The sequence below is a fragment of the Callithrix jacchus genome, chromosome 10 (genome assembly GCF_049354715.1).
Source record: "Callithrix jacchus isolate 240 chromosome 10, calJac240_pri, whole genome shotgun sequence".
Lineage (NCBI taxonomy): Eukaryota > Metazoa > Chordata > Mammalia > Primates > Cebidae > Callithrix > Callithrix jacchus.
The window spans coordinates 90,833,267-90,859,768 of record NC_133511.1 but is presented as its reverse complement, the minus strand read 5'-3'; the positions used below and the strand labels follow the sequence as shown (position 1 = coordinate 90,859,768).

Here is a 26,502-nt window from a genome sequence, read left to right as displayed (position 1 = left end):
CATAGGAATGTGGGAATCACAAGTGGAGTCATAAAATCAAATATATCATATCTGATTTATATAGCAAAGAATGAATCAATACAAGTTTAGAGCTTGTCATAACATATGCAAGAAATAACTACTTGATATTATCCACAGATAAGTTATCTGAAAATGTGTTTTGTTTTATAATATTTGTCAATATAAACTTGTTTTCCATTAAAGAGCAGACAGATGCACACGTAAGAACTGGACCTTGTTTGGCAAATGGCACTATTATAGACAAATTCTAGCCATGATTTTTATCTTAAGAAAACTTTTGAATTTCATTTCTTGTTCTTTTTTTTTTTTTTTTTTTTTTTTAAGACATAGTCTCACTCTATCACCAGGCTGGAGTTCAGTGGCTTGAGCCTGGCTCACTGCAACTTCCGTTTTCCGCTTTCAAGCGATTCTCCTGCCTCAGCCTCCCGAGTAGCTGGGACTACAGGCGTGCACCACCACGCCTGGCTAATTTTTTGTGTTTTTTAGTAGAGACGGGGTTTCACCATGTTGGCCAGGATGGTCTCGATCTTTTGACGTCGTGATCCACCCGCCTCGGCCTCCCATATTTCTTGCTTTTAAATAGACTTTATTTTTAGAGCATTTTTAGATTACTCACACTAAAATTGAGTAGAAGGTATAAATATTTCCCAAGTACTCCCTGCTACAACATATACACAGCTTTGCCCACTATCAACATAGGGGTACCAGAATGGTACCATTGTCATAATCTGAAAATACGTTTATACGTAATGTTCAGCCAATGCACATAGTTTGCACTAGCGCTTACTCTTGGTGGTGTAGCTACCATTAAGGTGCCCTAAAAATCCTCTGTGGTTCACCTATTCATTTCTCCCTCTTCCTTAACCTCTGGAAACCACTAATCCTTTTAATATCTATTCTTTTGTCCTTTCCAGAATGTCATATAGTTGGAATAATACAGTATATGCCCATTTAGATTGTCTTATAGTAATGTGCGTTTATGATCCTTTTCAACTTATTTGGGTAACAACTAAGGCATGCTATTGCTGGATTATATGGTCAGGAATGTTATTCTTGAAAAAGAACTTTCTCTTACTTGGAATATTCTCAAAAAATAAAAATACAAAAAAGAACTTTCTCAATCTAAGAATGTAACTGATAAAATCAGAGATTGTAACATCACAAAATGACAGTATTATATTATTTTCAGTAATTTGCTTTTCAGAATATATTAGAGAGTAGTAGACACAGGTTGTTTTCTAGCTTAGATTTCTACTAGCAAAAGAGTATATCCACCTCCTAGATGCTGTGAGTGTACACAGCTTACATTCATATGTATCGTATTCTAGAAATTTTAGCAGCGCATAGTCAATAACTGACTATGATAAAGTAAAACTTCCAACCACCTTATCTGAAGATGTGGTCAAACCTATGGTGCAATTGAAGCTCAAAAGTTGCATAAGACACTAGCTAAGGTCCTATATCTGCTTAAATCTTTTCCTAGCCCTCTCCTGCTTCCATCATCCCCTTTCTCTTCAGAGCACTCCTTCTAGAAATCCCTTATAGGGAAATCACTGATTTAGTATTTTCTTCTAAAGAAGCTGACCTAAAATATGGAAAATTTTTAAAAATTGAATTAATATATAAGGATGGGTTGGGCATGGTAGCCCATACCTGTAATCCCAGCACTTTGGGAGGCCAAGGTGAGTAGATCATCTGAGGTAAGGAGTTCGAGACCAGCCTGGGAAAAAGGTGAAATCCTGTCTCTACTGAAAATACAAAATCAGCCAGGTATGGTGGGCACATGCCTGTAATCCCAGCTACTTGGGAGGTTGGGGCAGGAGAATGACTTGAACCTGGGAGGCGGAGGTTGCAATGAGCCAAGATTTAGCCACTACACTCCAGCCTGGGAAACAAGAGCAAAACTCAATCTCAAAAAATAAAATAATAATAATAATATTTAAGGATACTGTATTTTAAATTAGGCATCATGGAATTTGGGGGAAATTCACTTAACAAAAACAATATATGCCAAGTAGTAAAAATTGTTATGAAACTATAATCTGGAAGTGTTGCAAAGGATGGTTTTTAGTGTCATTTTGTGAATCAACAAGCATATATACAAAAGGTTAGCAAGAATTCTAAAGATTTACATATTAAAATGACTCAGGCAAAAAGAGCTTTGGAGAATACTGAAGCAAAAGAATAAGAAACAGATTTTGATCTAGAATATTGAACTTGGAAATCCTCTGCCTGTAATGATTTAGAGGCTCTTATAAAAATTGTATTATGGCATGAAGAGCATTAGTGATCCAGTCCTTCCCTACCTCTTTAGTTTCCTCTCCTGTTACTCTGCCTGCATGCACCAGGCAGAGAGGCTTATTTATTTTATGTGCCCTTGACATGCAATCTTCATTTGTGTTTCTGTGCCTTATTTATTACAAGCAGTTCCTTCAACTGAGAATGCCTCACTTTTTTCTCTGCAGTAGATAAAAAGGCTAAAAATAATGAATAGAACCTCAGGGATCTGTGAGATGATATCAAAAGTTCTTGCATATCTGTAATTGGAGTGCCAGAAGGAGATAGCAGAGAGACTGGAAAATAATAGTGCATTTTTTAAGACAATGCAGCTCAAAATTTTCCCAATATAGAGAAAGATAGATGTTACACATTCGGAAAGACCATAAAATTATAAGAAGGATAATACATGCCATAGTTAAACTGCTGAAAATGAGACAATAAGAATATTTTGAAATCCAATCAAGAAAAAATGATATGTTACCTAGGGAGAAAAATCCAATGAGTGTCCACTGCTTAATCGAAAATATGGATATCAGAAGCTTGTGGAAAGATAACTATAAAGGGTTTAAAATAATTCTAAACCAAAATTCTCTAATAAGTGAAAATATCTTTTAAGAACTAGAGTGAAATAAAGAAATTTGCATGTAAAAGGAGACTAAGAGAATTCATTGACAGAAGATCTGCAACACAAGAAAACGACTATGAATATTTCAAGGCTAAACAAAAATTGGGCTGGGTGTGATGGCTCATGCCTGTATTCCCAGTACTTTGGGAAACTGAGGCAGGCAGATCACTTGGGACCAGGAGGTTCAAATCAGCCTGGGCAACATGGCAACACCTGTCTCTACTAAAAATACAAAAAAAATTACCTTGATGTTATGGCACACACTTGTAGTCCCAGCTACTCAGGAGACTGAGGCATGAGAATCACTTGAACCTGGAAGGCAGAGTTTGCAGTGAGTTGAGATCACACCACTGCAATCTAGCCTGCGCCAAAGTGAGACCCTGTCTCAAAATAAAAGAAAAAAAGGTAAAGATGAAGATAAAGATAGAGTTATGCAACCATAATTCTAACCACATTAACATCAGATAACATATCTAGGTAGATAGATAGAACAATTACATAGATATAGATTGTTACATATTTAGTGTTCCAATAATGAAACACGAGGCATATTTATTAAGAAAGTAAAGACATTGAACATGAGACAATAATCTGGGTAAATTTAAAATACTATTTTCCATCTTAATTTTTTTAAAAAACATATGAATTTCAAAGCAAAGAATAAATTACACTGTAAAATTGTAATAAATAAAATTATTAGATATTCTACATGTAAAAATTACAGCATAACATGTATTACTGTAAATGGGCCTACATACAGGTTAGAGTTCCAATATTGCATATGAAATAACAAAATATTAATCATAAATAAGCTGAAGATATTGATCAAATGTATATTCCCAAAGATAGCAGTAAACAATTTCCCAAAACTTATAGCTAAATAGCCAATGGATTCATTATATTAAATTCTAGAAATTATTTGAATAATCTAAGGTTAAAAAAGATAATTTTAAAGGGTCAAAAAGAAAACCAGTAATAAAATGGTAAATCTTAATTCAACTATAAATACAGTTATTCAGAGAAACAGAACCAAATAGAGTATATCTGTATTTGTGGCTACTTATAGCTCTCTATGCCTCTATAATGATGATAATAGACATAGATAAAGTGAGTTATTTTAAAATACTGATCACACAATTGTGAGGGCTGGCAAGTAGAAAATCTGTTGGGTAGACCCATGGGCTGGCAACGGGTAAAAGTTGAGATGCCATTTTAAGGCAGAATTTCTTCTCTATAAAATTTTAGTTTTTGTTCTTAAAGACTTCAGCTGATTGAATGAGTCCACCAATAATATGAACCCTAAACTCTTAAGTCAACTTATAGTTGGTGTTAAACACATCTAAAAGTACCTTCACTGCAACACATAGATTAGTGTTTAATTAAATAACTGGGTACCATAACTTAGCCAAATGAATACATAAAATTAATCATCACAGCTGAGTACAGTAAATATTATTGGACAAAACATTTCACCTAAAGAGACTCTCAACATAGATTTAAAAGGAAAGCACAGGTCAATATCAATGCTATCTAAAAGATGTATAATTTAATAATAATGATATTGTCATTTGAAAATATGTATATGGAAATATTATACAATGCAAATGTCAATAATCAGATGATAGAGCGGCACATTAACATCAGATAACATAGACTTTAAGAAAAATACATTACTAAAGAAAAAGATGGCTGTTTCTTGATTATTAAGATTAATTAATTACTGTGAACAAAATAGCAAAAAAACTGTTTGGTTTAATAAAAGAGCTTCAACAAATATAAAGCAAAAATGTGAAACTCATATGGAGAGGGAATTTACCAATACCAGAAGTTTTATACTTGTTTCACAATTGTTAAAATAATCTGAAGACGTATTAGTAAAGACAACTACCCTAACCTACGTGATAATCATGCAACTATTTATTTATCCAGCAAAAACAGAGAACATATTATTTTGAAATGTGGACAGTATGTTTACATATACCTTATATAGTGGTCCTTAAAACAAATCTTATAAATGTAGAATATTTGAAATCATGCAGAGTATATTCTCTCATCTCAATAGATTTAAATTGAAAATGACTGGCATATGTACAGAGCCTCCCTGTATTTGACAAACAACAAATTTCTAAATAAATCATGAATCAACTAATAAATTTAAAAAGAAAATAGAGATTTTTAACTGAAAACAATGAATATAAAATATATGAAAGCCTGTGGAATGCACTGAAAGCAATAGTTTGAGGATATATGTAGTTTTAATTGCTTGTGTTAGAACAGAGACATACAGTAAACTAAAATTTTGCATTTAGACTTTTTAAAATAATATAAAAATATGTCAAATGTGAGCATTAGGAAAAAACAAAGATAAAACAGAAATTAATAAATTAAAAAACAATAAAATAAATTAACAAATTCCAAAAATTGTTACTATGAAAAAAATCAACAGTATTGATAAACACCTTGCTAGATTAGAGGAGAAGAAATTAAAAAGTGAAAAATAAAACATTACCAATATCAAAAGGTATAAAGAGGAATCATTATTACACATAGTAGGGAAAATAAAATAATCATAAGGAAATAATAGTTACAACTAAAAGCCAATACATTTGACAGCTTAAATGGAGAAAAATCCTTAAAAAGCACAACTCACTGAATCAGAAACAAAATGAAGCAGAAAAAAATTATCCTTACAGCTATTTAAAATTTGAATCAATTATGAAAAATATTCCTATTAAAAAGCTTAAAGCTCAGATAGTTTTATCAGGAAATTCTATTAATCACGAAAAGAATAGAACAAATCTTATAAAGTATCTTTCTGAAAATACAGGAGGAAAACAGGTTTAGATATTACCAAAAATACAAATTAAAGAAAGTAAGATAAAATTTTAAATTTCCCTCCTGAACCCAGAAACAAAATATTGTAAGTATATTAGCAAATTGATTGCAATACTATATAAGAATATTTTATTGCTAAATTTTATTTATTCAAAGAATGCAAAGTTTTTATAAGATTCATAAATTAATTACTGTAATTCACTAACACAATTTTTAAAAATCAAATGATCAATAAATGCAGAATATATTTTGTAATGATAAAAATCTATTTATAATACAAGTTGTTTGCTAACTAGATATATAAGGAAATGTTCTTAAACAGATAAAGTAAAACTATGACAAGCCTCCATCTAATCATACTTAATTTTGTTGCAATGTGGGAGTTACATATGGCAACCCAGATTTGTACTGTGTCCTCCTTTTTGCAATGAAGCAAAAAAAAATAAAAAAGGTGTATATATATATATAGCTCAATTTGCAGATGCCAAAATTTAGTTTTTGGAAAATCTTCTGGAATTCACCAAACACTAATAGTATTAATGAGTGAATTTAGTAAGGTCACAGATGTAAGATCAATATACAGAAATAAATGGCAGTTTGTACTTTAAACCACAAAACTTGGAAAATGAATTAAAAAATATAATATGGTACTTGAAAACTGTTAACATGGAATAAATTCATTAATACATGCAAGACCTTCACACTGAAGAACACTGCTAAGAAGAAACCAAACAATATGAAAATAGAATGAGAAACATGTCACTTTTTTTTCCGGATCACAAGGTTCACTAGTTTTAATTTATCTGTGGATTCACTGCAATCCCAATCACAATCCAAGACTGCTTTATATAAAAATCGACAAACTCTAAAAACAAATATAAAAATTTAAAGGATCTAGACTATTCAAAGTAATCTTTGTATTTTTATTTTACAATATATTTCATTCTATCTCAGTATGAATGACACCTCATAGTTATAAGTAACTAGTTGGCTATGTCTTTATTTGGAAAATGCCTCTTTTCTTCACTAAACTTTTCTCCCCAAGGGAGGGGATCTAGCCTATTTAGGTTCCCCACTGTATCTTCATTGCTGGGACTAGGGTATTGCATAATACTGGTGACCAATAAATTTTTTAAATTGATATGTAATGTTGTACAGATTTATGTGGTACATATGAGTATTTGTTGCATGCACATGTGTGTAATGAATAAGTCAGGGTATTTGAGGTTTCCATCACCTTGAGTGTTTGTCATTTGTATAAGTTGGAAACATTTCAAGTCCCTGCTTCTAGCTGCTTAGACACATATAATACATTGCTGCCAACTATAGTCACCCTACTGTGGTCCCAAACATTAGAAGACACAAGTTCTAATGTTTGTATTTTTTCTAAACATTAACCATACTCTCTTCATTAGAGAATAGAAAATAGAAAAAATAGAGAATATTCTATTTTTTTAATATCCATGAGATCAACATTTTTAGATCCCAAGTAAAAGTGAAAACACTGCAATATTTGTTTTTGTGCCTGGCTACTTTCACTTCATATAATGACCTCTAGTTTCATATATGTTGCTCAGAATGGCATGATTTCACTTTTTGTATGGTTAAATAGTATTCCATTGTGTGTATATAGCACATTTTCTTTGTATGTTTGTCTGATGATGAACATTTAGTTGATTACATATCTTACCTATTGTGAATAGTGCTGAAACAAACATGCAATACAGGTAACTATTTCAAATACTGATTTCTTTCAGTCTCTCTCCTTTCTTCCTTCCTTCCTTCCTTTTTTCCCTTCTTCCATTCTTCCTTTCTTTCTCTCTCTTCCTTCCTTTCATTTGTTCATTCTTTCTTTTTCCTTTTTTCTCTCCCCTTCCTTCATTCCTTCCTTCTTTTCTTCTTTCCTCTCTCTCCTTCCTTCCTCTCTCCTTCCTTTCTCCTTCCTCTTTCTTTGCTTTCTTCTTTCCTTCCTCCTGTCCTTCTTCCCTCCCTTTCTTCCTTCCTTCCTTCCTTCCTTCCTTCCTTCCTTCCTTCCTCTCTCTCTCTTTCTCTCTTTCTCTCTTTCTCTCTTTCTCTCTTTCTCTCTTTCTCTCTTTCTCTCTTTCTCTCTTTCTCTCTTTCTCTCTTTCTCTCTTTCTCTCTTTCTCTCTTTCTCTCTTTCTCTCTCTCTCTCTTTCTTTCTTTCTTTCTTTCTTTCTTTCTTTCTTTCTTTCTTTCTTTCTTTCTTTCCTGTTTCTTTTTTCTTTCTTCTTGTTTCCTTTTCTGTCTTTAACAAATACCTAGCAATGAGATTGCTAGATCGTATAATAGTTTAATTTTTAGGTCTTTAGGAATCTCCATGTGTTCTTCACAGTGACTATATTTACATTACCAACAACAATGTATGGGCATTTCCTTTGCTCTACATCCTTGCTAGCATCTGTTATTTTTCATCTTTTTAATAATAACCATTCTGACAGAGAAAGTTGCTATTACACTGTGGTTTTGTTTTATTTTATGATAATAGACCATGTTGAACATTTTTCCATAGAGTCATTAGCTTTTGTATGTTTTCTTCTGAGAACTGTCTATTCATATCCTTTCCCCACTTTTTACTTTTTAATGAGAGTTTTAAAATTTCCGTTGTGTTATGTAGATTATGAATATAAGTTCTGTGTTGGATTAATAGTTTGCAAATATTTTTTTCCATGCAAGAGGTTGTCTCATCACTCTTTTGTTTGTATTCTTTGCTGGGAAGATGATTTTTGGTTTAATACAGTCCCATTTGACATTATTTTATATGTTCAATAACCTTTGTACATCTTCTTCTGAGAAACATCTATTCATGTGCTTTTGTGGTCTTAGTCATTAATTCTTTGCTTAGACCAATTTATTGAAGTGTTTTCCATATATTTTCTTCTAATCAATTTTATTGTCTCAGGTCTTATGTTTAAAACTAATTTATTTCTATTAGCCATCCTCATATTGCTATAAAGAAGTAATTCGAACTAGGTAATTTATAAGAAAAAAAGTTTAAATTGGCTCACAGTTCTGCAGGCTGTATAGGAAGCATGATGTTAGCATCTGCTTGGCGTGTAAGGAGGCCTCAGGAAACTTACAATTATGTTGGAAGGTGAAGTGGGAGCAGGCACATCATATGGCAAGAGCAAGATCAAAAGGGAGAAAGAAGGTGCCACACACTTTTAAATGAGAAGATCTCACGAGAACTCACTCACTGTCATGAGAACAGTACCAAGGGAAGTACTAAACCATTCATGTACTAAAGGGGAGTACTAAACCATTCAAGTACTAAATCATTGGTGAGAAATCTGCTCCCATGATCCAATAACCTTCCACCAGGCTCCACCTCCAACATTGGAGACTACAATTCAACATAAGATTTGTGTAGGGACAGAGTCATGGCTGAAGGGGAAGGGGAAGCAAGCGCCTTCTTCATATGGTGGCAGGAGAGAGAGTGCGAGGGAAGTACCACATGTTTTGAAACAACCAGATCTCATGAGAACCCACTCACTATAATGAGAAAAGCAAGAGGAAAGTCCTCTCCCATGATTCAATCACCTCCCATAAGGCTCCTTCTCCAAAACGTGGGGATTACAAATGAACATGAGATTTGAGTGGGGACACTGAGACAATCACTCATTTTTGTTGACTTTGTCAAAGATTAGTTGACTGTAGTTATGTGGCTTTATTTCTGTGTTCTCTATTCTGTTCTATTGGTCTATATGTCTACTATACTTACCAGTACCATGCTGTTTTGGTTATGGTAAAATTTGAAGTCAAGTAGTGTGATGCCTCCAGCTTTGTTATTTTTGCTTAAGATTTCTCTGACTACTTTGGCTCTTTTTTAGCTCCATATGAATTTTAGGATTTCTTTTCCTAATTCTATATAAAATGACTTTGGTATTTTGATATTGATTGCCTTGAATCTGTAGGTTACTTTGATTTGTATGGTCATTTTAATGATATTAGTTTTTTGTTTGTTTTTTTGAGAATAGGTCTCACTCTGTCACTTAGGCTAGAGTGCAGTGTCATGATCATGACTTACTGCATCTTTGATTTCCTGGGCTCAAGTGAGCCTCCCACCCAACCTCCTGTGCAGCTAGGACTACAGATATGCACCACCACACCTGTGTAATTTTTTAAGTTTTTTTTTTTTTGTAAAGACGGGATATCAGTATGATGCCCAGGCTGGTCATGAATTCTTGGCTCAAGCAATCATTCTTCCTCGGCCTCCCAAAGTATTGTTATTACAGGCATGAGCCACTGTGCCCAGCAATATTATTTTTTAAATCCATGAGCATAGTATGTCTTTTCTTTTGTTTGTGCCTCTCCAATTTCTTTAATCAGTACTTTGTAGTTTTCCTTGTAGAGATTTTTCACCTTCTTGGTTAAATGTATTTTTAGGTAATTATTTTTTTGCTTGTAGATTATTGTAAATTGGATTGATTTCTTATTTCTTTATTGGTTAATTCATTGTTGGTATATAGAAATGCCACTAATTGTTGTATGTTGGTTTTGTATCCTACAAATTTACTGAATTTATTAATCAGATATAAGAGTTTTGTGGGGACAGTTATAGATATAGGTTTTCTAGATATAAGATCATATCATCCGTAAATTGGGTTAGTATGACTTTCTATTTTCCAATTTGGATGGCTTTTATATTTTTCTATTGCCTGATTGCTCTGTATGCTCAGTACATTTATTCAACATGTGTTGAATAGAAGTGGTGAAAGTGGGCATCTTTGTCTTGGTTCAGTTTTAGAGGAAAGTCTTTCATCTTCTTTCCATTAAGTCCATTCAGTATATGGTTAGCTGTCTGTTCGTCATATGGAGCGTTTGTTATATTAATGTATATTTCTTTTTTGCCTAGTTTGTTGAGACTTGTTATCTTGAAGAGATGTTGAATTTTATGAAATGCTTTTTCTGCATCTATTCATCCTTCATTCTGCTGATGTGATGTATCATGCTTATTGATATGTTTATTAGTATTTATTGTGGTTAGGGGTTAGAATTGGGTAAACTCAAGTTTCTCTTGCCTACTTCCTGGGTTTACGTGTTTGACCTTTCTTGCTGGTGCTGAGGAAGGCATGTTCAAAGTTTCTTTTTGGATTTCCACGTATGAGGCAAGAGGAAAAGAGGAAAGTGTGGGGTTTGAAACCTGTCATTGATCCGACATCAAAAATGGAGTCAGACATTTTATTGAATCATATTTAGATACATTAATCTAAATTGAAAAGGATATAACCATAGTAAAAAGAGTAGCACAGAAGTACTTCTTTTGTGTTTGTCAAGGGTCATATTAAAAAAAAAAGAAATAATGGAGGCTGGGCGCAGTGGCTCAAGCCTGTAATCCCAGCAGTTTGGGAGGCCGAGGTGGGTGGATCACGAGGTCAAGAGATCGAGACCATCCTGGTCAACATGGTGAAACCCCGTCTCTACTAAAGATACAAAAAATTAGCTGGGCATGGTGGCACGTGCCTGTAATCCCAGCTACTCAGGAGGCTGAGGCAGGAGAATTGCCTGAACCCAGGAGGCCGAGGTTGCGGTGAGCCAAGATCGCACCATTGCACTCCAGCCTGGGTAACAAGAGCAAAACTCCGTCTCAAAAAAAAAAAAAAAGGAAAACATTGGTTAGAGAGTAGAAACAAGACAATGTACATAAACCTGCTGCTTAAAATTTTCAGAAATAATTCTGAACAAGAACCCACAGAATTTCCTTGTTCTTATATATTATACTGACACTCTTTTATACTTGAAAGTTTTCTATTTTTCTGGAGCCTCCTTTTATGGACTTTAGTAGTTATATTGTGAACACTCAGATAATCCAAAATAATCTGCCTATTTTTAGGTCACCTGATTAGAATCTTTAATTCCACCAGCAATTTTAGTTTTTCTTTACTATGTAACATGACATGTCCACAAGTTTTGGGAATTAGAATAATATTTGGGGGATCATTATCTGCCTACAGAAGTGTAGATGGAGTAACAGGGTCTGGCCAGGATGCTCAGGGTGAGACTCCTGTAGGGCAATTTTTAGACCAGAGCTTGCCATTAGTATGACTGAAAGTTTCTCACAGCACTGTGAGGATTGTCCTTCCTGATCTTTCTTTCTCCCTGACTTCTTTCACTGTTGTCAGATAATTGTTGTTGTTTAAAAGATTTTCCTGCTTACACCAGCTTCCTCCTCTATTTCTCACAGCTGTTACATTCAATAACTCTGTAAATCTAAATCTGTTTTAGTGTCTCCTTCATGTAAGACTCAGATTGGCACAATGAATCTTTGAAAGATATTAAGTCAACAAGAGAGAATTCATTGTTTCCAGTCTGAAGAAGGATATTAATTATTGGTTTAGGTAATACCTAATACAATCACTTACCTAACCGTATTAATTCTTACAAATTTGATAATTCATCACATCATGTCAGAAACATGATGAATTAATACCATTCACATTAAAATATGGTAAAATGTAATCAGACTTGATTGAGTTAAGGAGGAAGTACTAACTGATAAATCATACTGAATAACAGAATCAACTCACATCAATGACACACAATGGTAGAAAAATAAATATATTTTCTCTAAAACATTATTCTTATTACTAGAAGCAGTAAGTTAACTATGAGGCACATTCTTGCAGGCAATGAGACCTGACTAATCTGTATCGTTTCTTCTACCTTAGATTAAGGAGGCTTAAGAAATAGTAATTCAAGCTAAAATAAATTTATGTTCAAGAAACATTGAGGGCTCTAAGAAATAATGGATTTTACATAAGAAATTTAATTTTCTGAACCTCTTAGCACTGACTACTTGTCCACATGAAAATTGCAAGTCATGTCCTCTGATAGGATCTGATTGTGGTTGTTGTGGTTTAATGAGTAGAGCCATGGGTCTGCTATCTCTGCCTAACTAGAAAGCCATTTATAGTAAAGTGGCACCCTGAATAAGATTCTATTAAAATAGTATGAACATGCATTGGGAGTTAAGAAATGTGAGAACAATGGCAACACTTACAGAGCATTTTTCCCTACTGACCTGGTGCCCATTCAGTGTGTAGGAGCCCCGTCATCATTAATGGAGCAGTATCAGGTAAGTTACAGATGTCTTCACAAACAGTTACTTGGGAATTAAAAATAAATAAAGCTCTTGAACTGGTCAGTTCTGTGAATGAAGTCTTTTTGTTTTGGACCCCAAAATGTTTTTTGGCTTACATTCATCCATTGAAATGCTGTTTTCACACCTGACTTAAAAGCCAGCTTTAACCTTGCCAAAAATATAACAACTACACTAGAAAATGTGAAAATAAAATCTATCTATGAAAACAAAGCTAATGTTTCTCTCAGGTTAAAATAGAGCAATACAAAAAGCCCATGTAAGAAAATTAGAAATGTTTATGTTGTTAAGAATCTACTTGCATTACTATTTTCAATATTGTGCAATTACTACTACTAACAAATAACCACTTACATATGGCTAGTACTTCAAAGGGTATCAACCAAATTTTAAACTAAATGTTCACATCAACCTTCTGGAATCGAAGTTATTTTTAGAGTACAAGTAAACCTTTACCTTTATCAATGGTTCATTTCACCAACCTCATTAACTATTTCTCAGTTGGTTAACTGTGCTTCAGATCTTATCTCTGTGAGCAGAGTACCCTAAACTGGGTCATTGTGAGAGCTAAATAAGTTACAACTCTGGTAGGCAAAGAGCAATTTCCTAATCAAAGATTATTAAGATTTATTGTTATTACTATTATTGTTGAAGATGAGAAACAGGTGCATATAATTGGAAAGGAATGATTGTTATTATTATTCTGAGTACCTAACAGAGGTATGTGGTTTAAAAACAACACTTCAATATTTTGTTTAAAATTGAAAACTAAGACATATTTCTAAACAGCATAAATGAAGCTATATCTACAAAAATTATCTATTTCTTTTTCTAGGTACTTTCTTTAGAAACTTCTCAGCAGTGGTAATTGAGAGATTTTTATTTTCTTTAATGATTAAGGTATTAACGCTATAAAAAACTACTTAGGGTGTGATGTATAATTTATTTTATAGCTTCTTATACTTTTAAAACTAAATTTTATATAAGTTTGCATAGTGGCATAAAATACCAATTTTCTGTACATTTATTAAACAATTCTATTCATAGCTACAGAAATTACTACATGCAATATCCGAGAACATCAAAATCATACTGTAACTATTCACTAAAAGAGAATAAATAACTTACTAAACTTAAGCTATTTAGTTTTGATTAAGAATATTCTGATTAATTTTTCCTTGTAAACTGTTCTCTTCAGAATATGTGAAGGAGTTTTATAGCAGTACTATAAAACTATTTTGTTAAACTGAAGTTTAATCTTATTCTTTCCAATTATCTGATGAAAGGTGTTTATTTTTTAACTTCATTTTGCTTAATAACAAAGTGAGTAATTATAGGCATATGGTGAAGATCAAATATGAGAATTAGAAAGCACTTAATGCACTAACTCTTGTAAAAATGGTTTAATAAATTGTAAATAAGCACAACACCACATACAGTTTAAATAACAAAAAACAGGACAGGAAGACAAGCAGAAAGGCAGGAGGCTTATGATTTTGTCGGCCCTGCATTCTTTGGTGAACTCCTATTTTATTTAGAACTCAATTATGAATTTTCATCTTTTGTAAAGTTATCATTAAGTACGTGGACAGAGATAATGTTTACTTTGTAAGAATTCATCTCTTCTACATACTTCCTATGCATTTTGTATTACATTAATTTTTAAGCATTTTTCATATTGTTATATAATTATTTGTACATACCTTTGTTTTCACCAATAGATACTAAATTCCAGGAGAGCTGAAAACTTTTTAAAATTATGTTTGATCTCCAACATTTTAGCACATAATGTAATACATATATTGGCCAGAATTGTAAGGTTTTTAAAATCTTCTTATAATTTCTTTGAATTAAAGAGAAAATTTCTTTAAGGAAAATATTTACAAAAAAGTAGCCATTGGATTGGACTAGTGTATAACTTTGGACCTGGAATATATTAACAGCCAAATTGAAGTTCCACTTAATTCTACCTGATTAACAAAACAAAACAAAACAAAAACTTAGAACAATTATGGACTAACTGGTTAAAAAAAGATAATCACAAATTCACTTAAGAAATGTGACATATTCCTAATATATTGTGGCCCATTTGTGCATCACACACTCCATGTCAATTGACCCAGCTGTGTAAGTGTTTGCACTATACAACTATGCTTGGACCATGCCCTAAATAATCTTTACCAAGGGCACATATTTTTCAAAGCGAGGGGCTGCCTTCCTTTTGGACAGTTTCCTTATCTCTACATCTCAAAATCTTTTTCTTTTACGAAATGTGTTCTGCCACATGAATTAAATTTGCAAGTAACATTTGTATAGGAATTTGCAGTTTTTATATGTAATGTATAGTTTTGTGTAATTATTTTACCAGATTCTCACATTGATTGAAATACATATTATTTATTACCATCATTCTTATCTAATAAGAAAGAAAAGAAAACACAGTCATAATTAAAAATACAAAACAAAAAACAACAACAAAAGATCAACAATAACAATAACAAAACTTGCCCAAAGTCACAAAAGTGGTAGTCTTAATCTAAGAGCATATGGTTTTCTAGAGCCAATTTTTTAAAAATACTGGTTATTCTCACCTATTATTTCCATGACAACTTTTGCATATGGCATAGCAATTAGGATGTTCTGTTTTGTCTTATTGTTGAATCATTCTTATGTTGAATGCACATGCATACGTTTAATTTATAAACATCACGAGGAAAGGCATATGTTGTTTCTATAGCAGTTGGTTGAATTAAAACAGTTGACTTCATTTTCTGAGATCATTTTCATGCTCATCATGATTTAATTTAGACTCATATGGTAAACCTTTTGAGGTTGTAGGAACAAAGATCATTTACAAGACACAGATTGCCACTCAATGAAGCTTGGAAAAAGAGTTTAAAAATAATTGGATGAGAATTCTAGGAACTTATGGCCAAAGGAATAAAAATACTGGGATTGAAATTTAGAAAAGAGAGACCATGGTGTGTTGAAATACTTGAATGTATGAAGATTAATCTGGATTAAAGGGTGATTATAAAACAACAGAGAAAACATTTTACTTTGCTTCAGGAAAGATGGAAAAAATTATATGCATTTTTGGACAGAAAAAAACTGTTTTTTCTCATGATTAATGACCAAGGAAGATATGCAATATCAGGTATTCTCTTATAATTAATTACAGAGAGACATATTTGTGGAGATGCCTCAACACCTTCCAGAGAAGTGTGACAATAAAATAGAATATATGTGTGACAATATAATAGAATTGATCAGCACACTCTATTTCTAGGATATCAGGAATTATCGTCTTTTTTGTCCACTTACTATAACTTCCTTTTTTTCAAAATTTGTTTACACTAATAGTTTCATTTCCATTAGAATCTAAATATATTTAACTTTTTCCCATTATAAAATATTAAAGCAAAACAAAGCACAATGCTTTAACTTCTCCATTTGGATATCGCTCACTGGGCCCGAATTTGGAACATGCTTCCCTACTTCATATTCCTAAATCTCTTGTTTGCAGTGTTAGTTTATTTTAGGTAAATTTTTCCAAAAAACAACCTGTTGCCCAAACTAGAAATTTGAGCATCATCTGTGTATAATCCATCTCCCTCAAAGACTTTTCAACCCACCAATAACCACGTGCTCTTTCTTTCATCTGTCAAATATTTATGAAATTGCATAGCTTTTATAACTTTTCATTTGTTGCATATTTGTACTAGCCTAATAAATTCATACCTGAAGTACTGATATAATTTAATTGATATAGTTCATCTAGATTTTCTCTCTCCAGTCAATTGGCCACATTGCTAGTAGAGTAATAGTTTTAAATGCCCACCTTATTTTTATTTTACCCTACTCTTGTCTCCATGATTTACCCATTTAACTTTCCTTCACCTCAAACACAAATCTATGCTTATTTTTCCCATTTGTCAAGCTAACTTCTAATTTTTAATTTAGGTCTCATATTAAACATGATTTCTTCAGAAAACAATCTCTAGTTTCTTAGCTCCATTGACAATATTCATCAAATTCTTTCATCTCTGCTCTTTGTCAAGGCTCTCTTGATAATGTGACAATAATCAGTATCATAATATGTTAGTGTCTGTAAAAGCATATTTCTCCCTTATATCACATATTTATTGTGGCTTGAGGGGCCTATGGGAGAGCTCTATTTCAGATGACCACTTATAGACCCAAGATCATGCAGAATATATCTGCATAATTTGTAAAATCTGTAACAAAAAGCCTCCTAGATAAACTTGACACAAAAAAAGAGGCTGTAGAAACCTTAAAGCTTATCGCTGCCTAAGAAGGCACGTGCAATACTTCTTATTTTTTATTTTCTTCACCAGAGTCAGTCATATATTGGGCCCAACTCCAAAGCACCTAGTCCATGCAGTCTTCCAAGGGCCAGGGTAGGGGGAAGATCCAAATGTTATTGAGTACTAGTAATCTATTTGTTACCTGTATTATATTATAATCTACACAAAGGAAGAAAATTGGTCTGTTTTATGCACTGCTATATCTGGTACAGTGCCTTGTATCATAATAGGTTAAGCCATAAACACATATTAAATGAATAAAGTAATATCATATTTCAGTTGACAGCATTGATCATTGGTTCCAGATATCATGCCTATCACTTACAGATTCTAACCAAATTAACATGTCACCTATGAAACAGGTCCTGTAGTACCTACCCATCAGAATATTTACAATGACATTGTGTTTAAACAATCTAAATCTTTATAGGATTATGTGTGTTAGCATTGTTATTATTTTATTTTTAATTAAAATAAATACACATTCAAAATATAAACATATCAAGTAATCATTACAAAGATTATTGCTGGTTGTCATTTTGAAACAACAATTTACATAGAATATTAGAACTAGTGCAAGCTTAATATCCATACAGTACAGAGTAGGAGACAATAGCCAAAAGAAGTGAATTAATATCTCAAAGATTACACTGCAAGTTAGTAGCAATGCCCAAATACCTAAATCCCTTTTCTCTTTGTGTTTAATATTATCTACATGGAAACTCACAAATCTAAACAACTTTAATGCAGATAAATTATTTAAGTGAGTAAGGAAATGCATCAAGATAAATAATAAAATGTTGATAGAAAATTATAACAATTTAGTTGATGATACTATGATGTAAAAATTAAAATTTATGGTCACTTAAAACTCACATATTCATCATATTTGAACTTTCACTCAAGAGCATTAAGACTCATGCAGTTATCTTGGAAATAAATTTGTATCACCATGGTTTAAATAATCTTTCAAAATTCCAACTATTCTAAAATACTCTTTGATTATCTCCGTTGTTTTCTTTATGAAATAGCTTTATTATAGTTGAAACAGGAAAATAGACATCCAGTGTCCCATGTCAAGCATTTCCTTCCTTTACACAAAACTTAAAACAATAATGTTATCATCAAATATTGATCTTCATTAATAGTTTTGTATCTTGTACAGAATAAAATGACACTCAATAACTTTCAAGTTTCAGAATAGACAAAGCATGCTAATGAAGAGACAGACAGATCAGTGAAAATTGCTTTATTTCCTTGAAACAATAATTTATTTTCTTTATATAATGTACTAATCAGTGCTTTTCAAGAGAATTAGCATCCAATCTGTTTTATTAGGAGCAATTGTATAAAAAGGAAGAGTAGACAGCATTTTGATCAACATTTGTATTCTATTTTTATGTTACACCACATGGACCACCCAGGAATAAATGTCTTGTAGTATAATCTAGAGGCCCAAATTTGTACTTTAGAAATTTATAAAACATTAGATCTGTAAAATAAGACTATATTTTAACAGAAAAAAATAACCAAATAAACCTAATTTACAGTTATGTCACCAGATTTAATGTGTTAATTTCTTCTCAATCAAAAATCACGTAAGATAAAATTTCACAGTAATATCTAAGATTATCACAGAAAAAATACTTAAAGAGTAAGTATAATTGAAGAATTGCAGTTTCTCCAACATATCTTTAGTTCACTATTTTTTAACATGTAAAGAAATTAAGATTAAAGGTAGATATAACAAATGAAAGCCAACTTTTTTTCTTTTTTGAGACAGAGTTCTCTGTCGCCCAGGCTGAAGTGCAATGGCATGATCTCAGCTCATGCAACCTCCACCTTCTGGGTTCAAGCAATTCTGCATCAGCCTTTCAAGTAGCTGGGATTACAGGTGCACGCCACCAGACCTGTCTAATTTTTGTATTTTTAGTAGAGATGGGTTTCTCCATGTTGTCCAGGCTTGTCTCAAACTCCTGACCTCAAGTGATCTGCCCTTTTCAATCTCCCAAAGTGCTGGGATTACTGGGGTGAGCCATTACACCCTGCCTGAAGATCAGCTTTTAACCTTGGTCTTTCACCAAGGCTTCTTGAGTGCATGGTTTGGTAAGTTTGATCCAACTGTCATATTATCATACAATGTAACTTTACAGAAGCCCAATGAGATAATTTTATCAGCAATTGCCTCAGTCTTGAAGACCCTAAAAATTTGATAGCTGGAATTAGCGGATGGCTATAGGAACAAAGTGCTTTAGGCATTTGGGAGAATGGTTGACCAACTCTGGAGGATTCTAGGACAACGTTTTCCCCAACTTTATCATGCTTCTTCATGCATCTCTGAATTCACACGTGCTGTTTCTTTTCTCTCAAATGTCGTCCCTCTGGTCTCCTTTAACTTTCTGATAAAAGTTTCTTCATTTTTAAGGATTTTGTTCCAAAATCCTCCACTATAAAATCTTCCCTGATAGCATATTTCTCTTCTTCAGGAAGAACTTGTTATCCCATCCACTGTAGTATCATCACTTTATTCACAAATCTATAATACACAAATTACATAGACATTCTATGGGTACATGGTTATCTCTGCAAATAGATGGTGAAATCTTTGTTGTCTACAAGAATGCCTGGCATATAAAAGATTATTCAAGGTTAGTAAAATCCTTGATAGATATTTTTAAGAATTTTAGTTTCTGGCCAAGTGCAGTGGCTCACACCTCTAATTCCAGCACTTTGGGAGGCTGAGGTGGAAGAAAAACTTTAGCTCAGGAGTTCTAGACCAGCCTTGGCAATATAGCGAGGCCCCATATCAAATTATTTTTAAGAAAATGAGAAAATAACTTTCAGTTGCTGATTGTTCCCATCAAGACCCAGTCAGGATTATGACTGGTAAATGCTAGTGTAAGCCCATCCCTGGGGGATCATATTGTGCTGTTCTATTTTGCATCCACAGGCTACCTACCAAACACAGACTGATCACTCCGCAAATGAATGCCAAACACGCAAGGTGATACTAGAAGATCAAGTAGAAAAAAAATCTATCTAAATTATTTATCACAAGTCCAACATGTGTTCCACTGATGATCATTATTTCTATAACAACATTGACTCAAGCCTTAGTTAGTACTGAAAGTGAGTAAATAACAAGACACAACAATAACTACTGTACTCATTTAATGCATGAGAAAGGTAAGACACAGAGAAAATAAGTGATTTTTAAAATTCTAATTATAAATGCTCAGGTTTGAAGTAGAGTGTACCTTTTCTGTCCTATACTACTTCATTATTTCTATAGTAGCATTCTACTTCTATAGTCCTGGTCTGAATATCTAAACTATTACTCTCATAAATCCTAATGAGAAGAAAGCACATTACCACAGTAAACTCTGGAATTCACAACTTATTTTTCATGATAGTTCTAATATATTAGACATTTCCATTAAATTTTTTTTTTAATTTGTCAAGTTTTTTATCCTTAATTTGTAACTTACAGAGCTCTATAGTAAACAACATGAGTAACAGCTTGTGGTCAAGGCCAGATTGTATTCCTAATATGATATTATGTTTTATTTATTTTCTCTCCATTTTTCATCAAACCCAGAATAACAAAAATATTTCTTTTGCAAGAAATGGCCATGTCAGAAAAATATTGTGCAACTGTTTCAATAAGCAACCAGATAATATGAAAATCACCTACAGAATAAGAACAAAAATATATAGTTACAGTTAAAAACAGTTAATTTGTGGTGTGGGCCTATGGCAACATGTTAGAGACTTTTAGTGGAATTTTAATTCAGAAAAATGTATAGAGCTTTGTAAAAACATTCTGTATTTATGGTTGTTGGGGTTCAAAAGGCCTTAGACATGTTGTTTATGACTACTAATTAACTATTTTTTAATTGAAAAAAGAAGAAAGGCAAAAGCTAAGGATATTCAATACAGGATTATTTCAGGAATTTATTTAAAAATATTCATGGAAAAACGGTAGGGAGAGATAGGTTTTGAGTTTTGCATTCATTTATTAAAATGTTAAATTATTCTTTATATTAGAGCAAATTTCTTGGAGCATAATAAGTAATACACACACACACACTCACACAAATACACACAAGAGATCTAAGCTGTATCCTGTGAGTTCAAAACTTCCTTAACACTATTTACAACCCTTTTCAAAACATACATCACATGTAGAGCTATTAGCCTCTTGGTTCAGTAAAGTCAGGAACCACATTAATATTTATTGCTATCAAATCTTCAGGGCATGACACAGTGCAAGCCATAGAAAAGATGCTCAAAAAATTTTTGGGGGAGGACTCAAGATGGCGCTGTGAGAACAACCCAGGATTGGAGCTCGCATTGAATCCACAAACGGTGAGTCAGAGCTGCATTTACAGACTGATCTTTGTTGCCCACAGAACGGGGAAACTCCCAAGTATAAAAAGACACGGGACGCCAGGCAGTAGGTCTGCCTGGCAAGCCGGCAGCCGGGGCGGCAGCGGCCGGCCCTACCCAGCAATCCCCACAGGGCGTGGTTGTCCGAGTGCCCTGTTGAACCGGCAACCTAAGACTTGAGAGGGCTGGACTTGAGACTGAACGAGACTTGGACAGTAGCCCAGCCCAGGGGATTGCAGGGACAGAGTGTTTGGGATACCCAGTGGGACAAACAAAACCGCGATTTCAAACTATCCCAAGCAGACGGTCCGAGACGCTCTGTGGGGGAGGGGCGTCCACCACTACCGAGGCAACCCGCCCCAACTGAGATACACGCCCACTGCTGACGCAGCCAGCCGTTGCCGAGGCAACCCGTCCCTACTGAGATACACGCCCACTGCTGACGCAGCCTGCCGTTGCTGAGGCAACACGCTACAACGAAGAGACTCCGCCGCAGGGCATGGCGGAGACCACAGCAGAGCCTGCAGGAACAGGGAGAATCACACAACAGCAGGGCGGAGCCTCGGCAGCCAAACAGTGGCTAGTCTGCCTTCTAGCTGGGCAGGACACCTCATCGAACATCCAAAAATAAAGCCCAAACCCCTCAACACAGAGCATTTGAGAAAAAAAAAAGGGTTTTTTAATGAGCTCTGTTGCAGCAGAATCAAACATAGCAGCCTAACAGCCCTGAATGAACAACAGAGTGCACAGCTCAGCAATTAAGCCCGTATAAAGTACAAACTATCTCCTCAAGCAGCTCCCTGACCCCTCTATATCCAAAAGACTGACATTTGGCAGGCATCATCCTGGGACAAAGATAGCAGAAAAAGAAACTGGTAGCATTCCTCGCTGTGCCACAGCTGCTAGAGGTGCACCCCAGACAAGCAGGGTCTGGAGTGGACCTCAGCAGTCTTACAGCAAAGGGGCTAGACTGGTAGAAGAAAAACCAAGCAAAAGAAATACTTCATCATCAACATTCCGGGTGTCCACTCAGAGACCCAATCGAAAAGTCAGCAACTACGCAAACGACCAGCGGACAAATCCACAAAGATGGGAAGAAACCAGCGCAAAAAGGAGGAAAACACCCGAAACCAGAACACCTTGCCTCCTAGAAAGGACCAAAACTCCTCACCAGCAAGGGAACAAAGCTGGACGGAGAATGACTGTGACGAAATGACGGAATTAGACTTCAGAAGATGGATAATGAGAAACTTTTGTGAGCTAAAAGATCATGTATTAAATCAATGCAAAGAAACTAAGAACCTTGAAAAAAGATTTGAAAAAAGATTCGAGGAAATGATAACAAGAATGGATAACTTAGAGAGGAATATGAATGAATTAAAGGACCTGAAAAACACAATACGAGAACTTCGCAAAGCAAACACAAGTTTCAATAGCCGAATTGACCAAGCAGAAGAAAGAATATCTGAAGTCAAAGACCAACTCAATGAAATAAAACGAGAAACCAAGATCAGAGAAAAAAGCGCAAAAAGAAATGAACAAAGTCTCCAAGAAATGTGGGACTATGTGAAAAGACCTAACCTACGTTTGATAGGTGTACCAGAAGGGGACGAAGAGAATGAATCCAAGCTGGAAAATACTCTTCAGGACATCATCCAGGAAAATTTCCCCCACCTAGCAAGACAGGCCAACACTCAATTGCAGGAAATACAGAGAACACCACAACGATATTCCGCAAGAAGAGCAACCCCAAGGCACATAATCGTCAGATTCAACAGGGTTGAAATAAAGGAGAGAATACTAAGGGCAGCCAGAGAGAAAGGTCGGGTCACCGACAAAGGGAGGCCCATCAGACTCACAGCAGATCTCTCGGCAGAAACACTACAAGCCAGAAGAGAGTGGGGGCCAATATTCAACATTCTTAAAGAAAAGAACTTTCAACCCAGAATTTCATATCCAGCCAAACTGAGCTTCAGAAGTGAAGGAAAAATAAAATCCTTTGCGAACAAGCAAGTACTCAGAGATTTTGTCACCACCAGGCCTGCTTTACAAGAGCTCCTAAAAGAGGCACTACACATAGAAAGGATCAACCAGTACCAGCCATTCCAAAATCACACTGAATGCTAAAGAGCTTCAACATAATGAAGAATCTACAACAACTAACAGACAAAACAGCCACTTAGCATCAAAATGGCAGTATCAAATTCACACATAACAATATTAACCCTCAATGTAAATGGACCAAATGCACCAATCAAAAAACACAGACTGGCAAATTGGATAAAAATCCAAAACCCATCAGTGTGCTGTATCCAGGAAACCCATCTCACATGCAAGGATACACAAAGGCTCAAAATAAAGGGATGGAGGAAGATTTACCAAGCTAATGGAAAGCAAAAAAAAGCACGAGTTGCAATTCTCATCTCTGATAAAATAGACTTTAAAGCAACAAAGATCAAAAGAGACAAAGAAGGCCATTACATAATGGTAAAAGGATCAATACAACACGAAGAGCTAACGATCCTAAACATATATGGACCCAATGCAGGAGCACCCAGATACATAAGGCAAGGTCTTAATGACTTACAAAAGGACTTAGACTCCCACACAATAATAGTGGGAGACTTTAACACTCCACTGTCAATACTAGACAGATCAACCAGACAGAAAATCAACAAGGATATCCAGGGCTTGAACTCAGACCTGGAGCAAGCAAACCTGATAGACATTTACAGAACTCTCCACCCCAAATCCACAGAATACACATTCTTCTCAGCACCACATAACACCTACTCTAAAATTGACCACATAATTTGAAGTAAAGCACTGCTCAACAAATGCAAAACAACTGAAATCATAACAAACAGCCTCTCAGACCATAGTGCAATCAAGTTAGAACTCAGAATTCAGAAACCCACCCAGAACCGCACAGCTTCATGGAAACTGAACAACTGGCTCTTGAATGTTGACTGGGTAAACAACGAAATGAAGGCAGAAATAAAGAAGTTCTTCGAAACCAATGAGAACGAAGACACAATGTGCCAGAACCTCTGGGACACATTTAAAGCAGTCTCTAGAAGAAAGTATATAGCAATAAGTGCCCATATGAGGAGAATGGAGAGATCCAAAATTGACACCCTATCGTCAAAATTGAAAGAGCTAGAGGAGCAAGATCAAAAAAACTCAAAACCAAGCAGAAGACAAGAAATAACTAAGATCAGAGCTGAGCTGAAGGAGATTGAGACACGAAAAACCCTTTAAAAAATCAATAAATCCAAGAGCTGGTTTTTTGAAAAGATCAACAAAATAGATAGACCACTAGCCAGATTGATTAAAAAGAAAAGAGAGAACAACCAAATAGATGCAATAAAAAATGATAAAGGGGAAATCACCACAGATTCCACAGAAATTCAGACCATCATCAGAGAATATTACAAACAACTCTATGCGCATAAACTAGTAAACCCGGAAGAAATAAATAAATTCCTGGACTCCTGTGTCCTCCCAAACCTAAACCAGGAGGAAGCTGAAACTATGAATAGACCAATAACAAGGTCTGAAGTTGAGGCAGGAATTAAGAGCCTACCACACAAAAAAAGCCCAGGTCCAGACGGGTTCACAGCCGAATTCTACCAGACACACAAGGAGGAGCTGGTACCATTCCTTCTAAAACTATTTCAAACAATCCAAAAAGAGGGAATCCTTCCCAAATCATTTTATGAGACCAACATCATTCTGATACCAAAACCCGGCAGAGACCCAACGAGAAAAGAAATATCAGGCCAATATCCATGAAGAACATAGATGCAAAAATCTTCAATAAAATATTGGCAAGCCGATTGCAACAGCAAATCAAAAAACTTATTCATCATGATCAAGTAGGATTCATCCCGGGGATACAAGGCTGGTTCAACATACGCAAGTCTATCAACGTAATTCACCACATAAACAGAACCAAAAACAAAAACCATATGATTATCTCAATTGACGCAGAGAAGGCATTTGACAAAATTCAACAGCCCTTTATGCTAAAAACCCTCAATAAACTCGGTATCGATGGAACGTATCTCAAAGTAATAAAAGCTATTTATGACAAACCAACAGCCAATATCATACTGAAAGGGCAAAAACTGGAAGCATTCCCTTTAAAATCTGGCACTAGACAAGGATGCCCTCTCTCACCACTCCTATTCAATATAGTACTGGAAGTTCTAGCCAGAGCAATCAGGCAAGAAAAAGAAAGGGTAATCAAATAGGAAAGGTGGAAGCCAAATAGTCTCTATTTGCAGACGACATGATAGTATACCTAGAAGACCCCATCGCCTCAGCCCAAAATCTCCTGAAACTGATAAGCAACTTCAGCAAAGTCTCAGGATATAAAATCAATGTGCAAAAATCACAAGCATTCGTCTACACCAATAACAGACTTAAAGAAAGCCAAATCAAGAGCGAACTGCCATTCGCAATTGCTACAAAAAGAATAAAATACCTTGGAATACAACTCACAAGGAACGTAAGAGACCTCTTCAAGGAGAACTACAAACCACTGCTCAACGAAATCAGAGAGGACACAAACAGATGGAGAAACATTCCATGTTCATGGTTAGGAAGAATTAACATCGTGAAAATGGCTATACTGCCCAAAGTAATTTACAGAATCAACGCTATCCCCATCAAGCTACCATTGATTTTCTTCACAGAACTGGAAAAAACCACCATGAACTTCATATGGAACCAAAAGAGAGCCTGCATAGCCAAGTCAATTCTAAGCAAAAAGAACACAGCGGGGGGCATCACACTACTGGATTTCAAACTATACTACAAGCCTATAGTAATCAAAACAGCATGGTAGTGGTACCAAAACAGAGATATAGACCAATGGAACAAAACAGAGGCACCGGAGGCAA

At 34.6% G+C, this 26,502-nt stretch overlaps 1 long non-coding RNA gene across 1 annotated transcript in view; it reads left to right on the top strand.

Moving 5' to 3' along the window:
* Nucleotides 1-26,502, top strand: part of LOC128929163 (uncharacterized) — a 208,798-nt gene that overhangs the window by 162,539 nt on the left and 19,757 nt on the right. Inside the window, exon 3 of the long non-coding RNA XR_013522909.1 lies at nt 21,462-21,574. This is a non-coding gene — a long non-coding RNA (uncharacterized LOC128929163). The remainder of the gene's footprint in view (nt 1-21,461; nt 21,575-26,502) is intronic.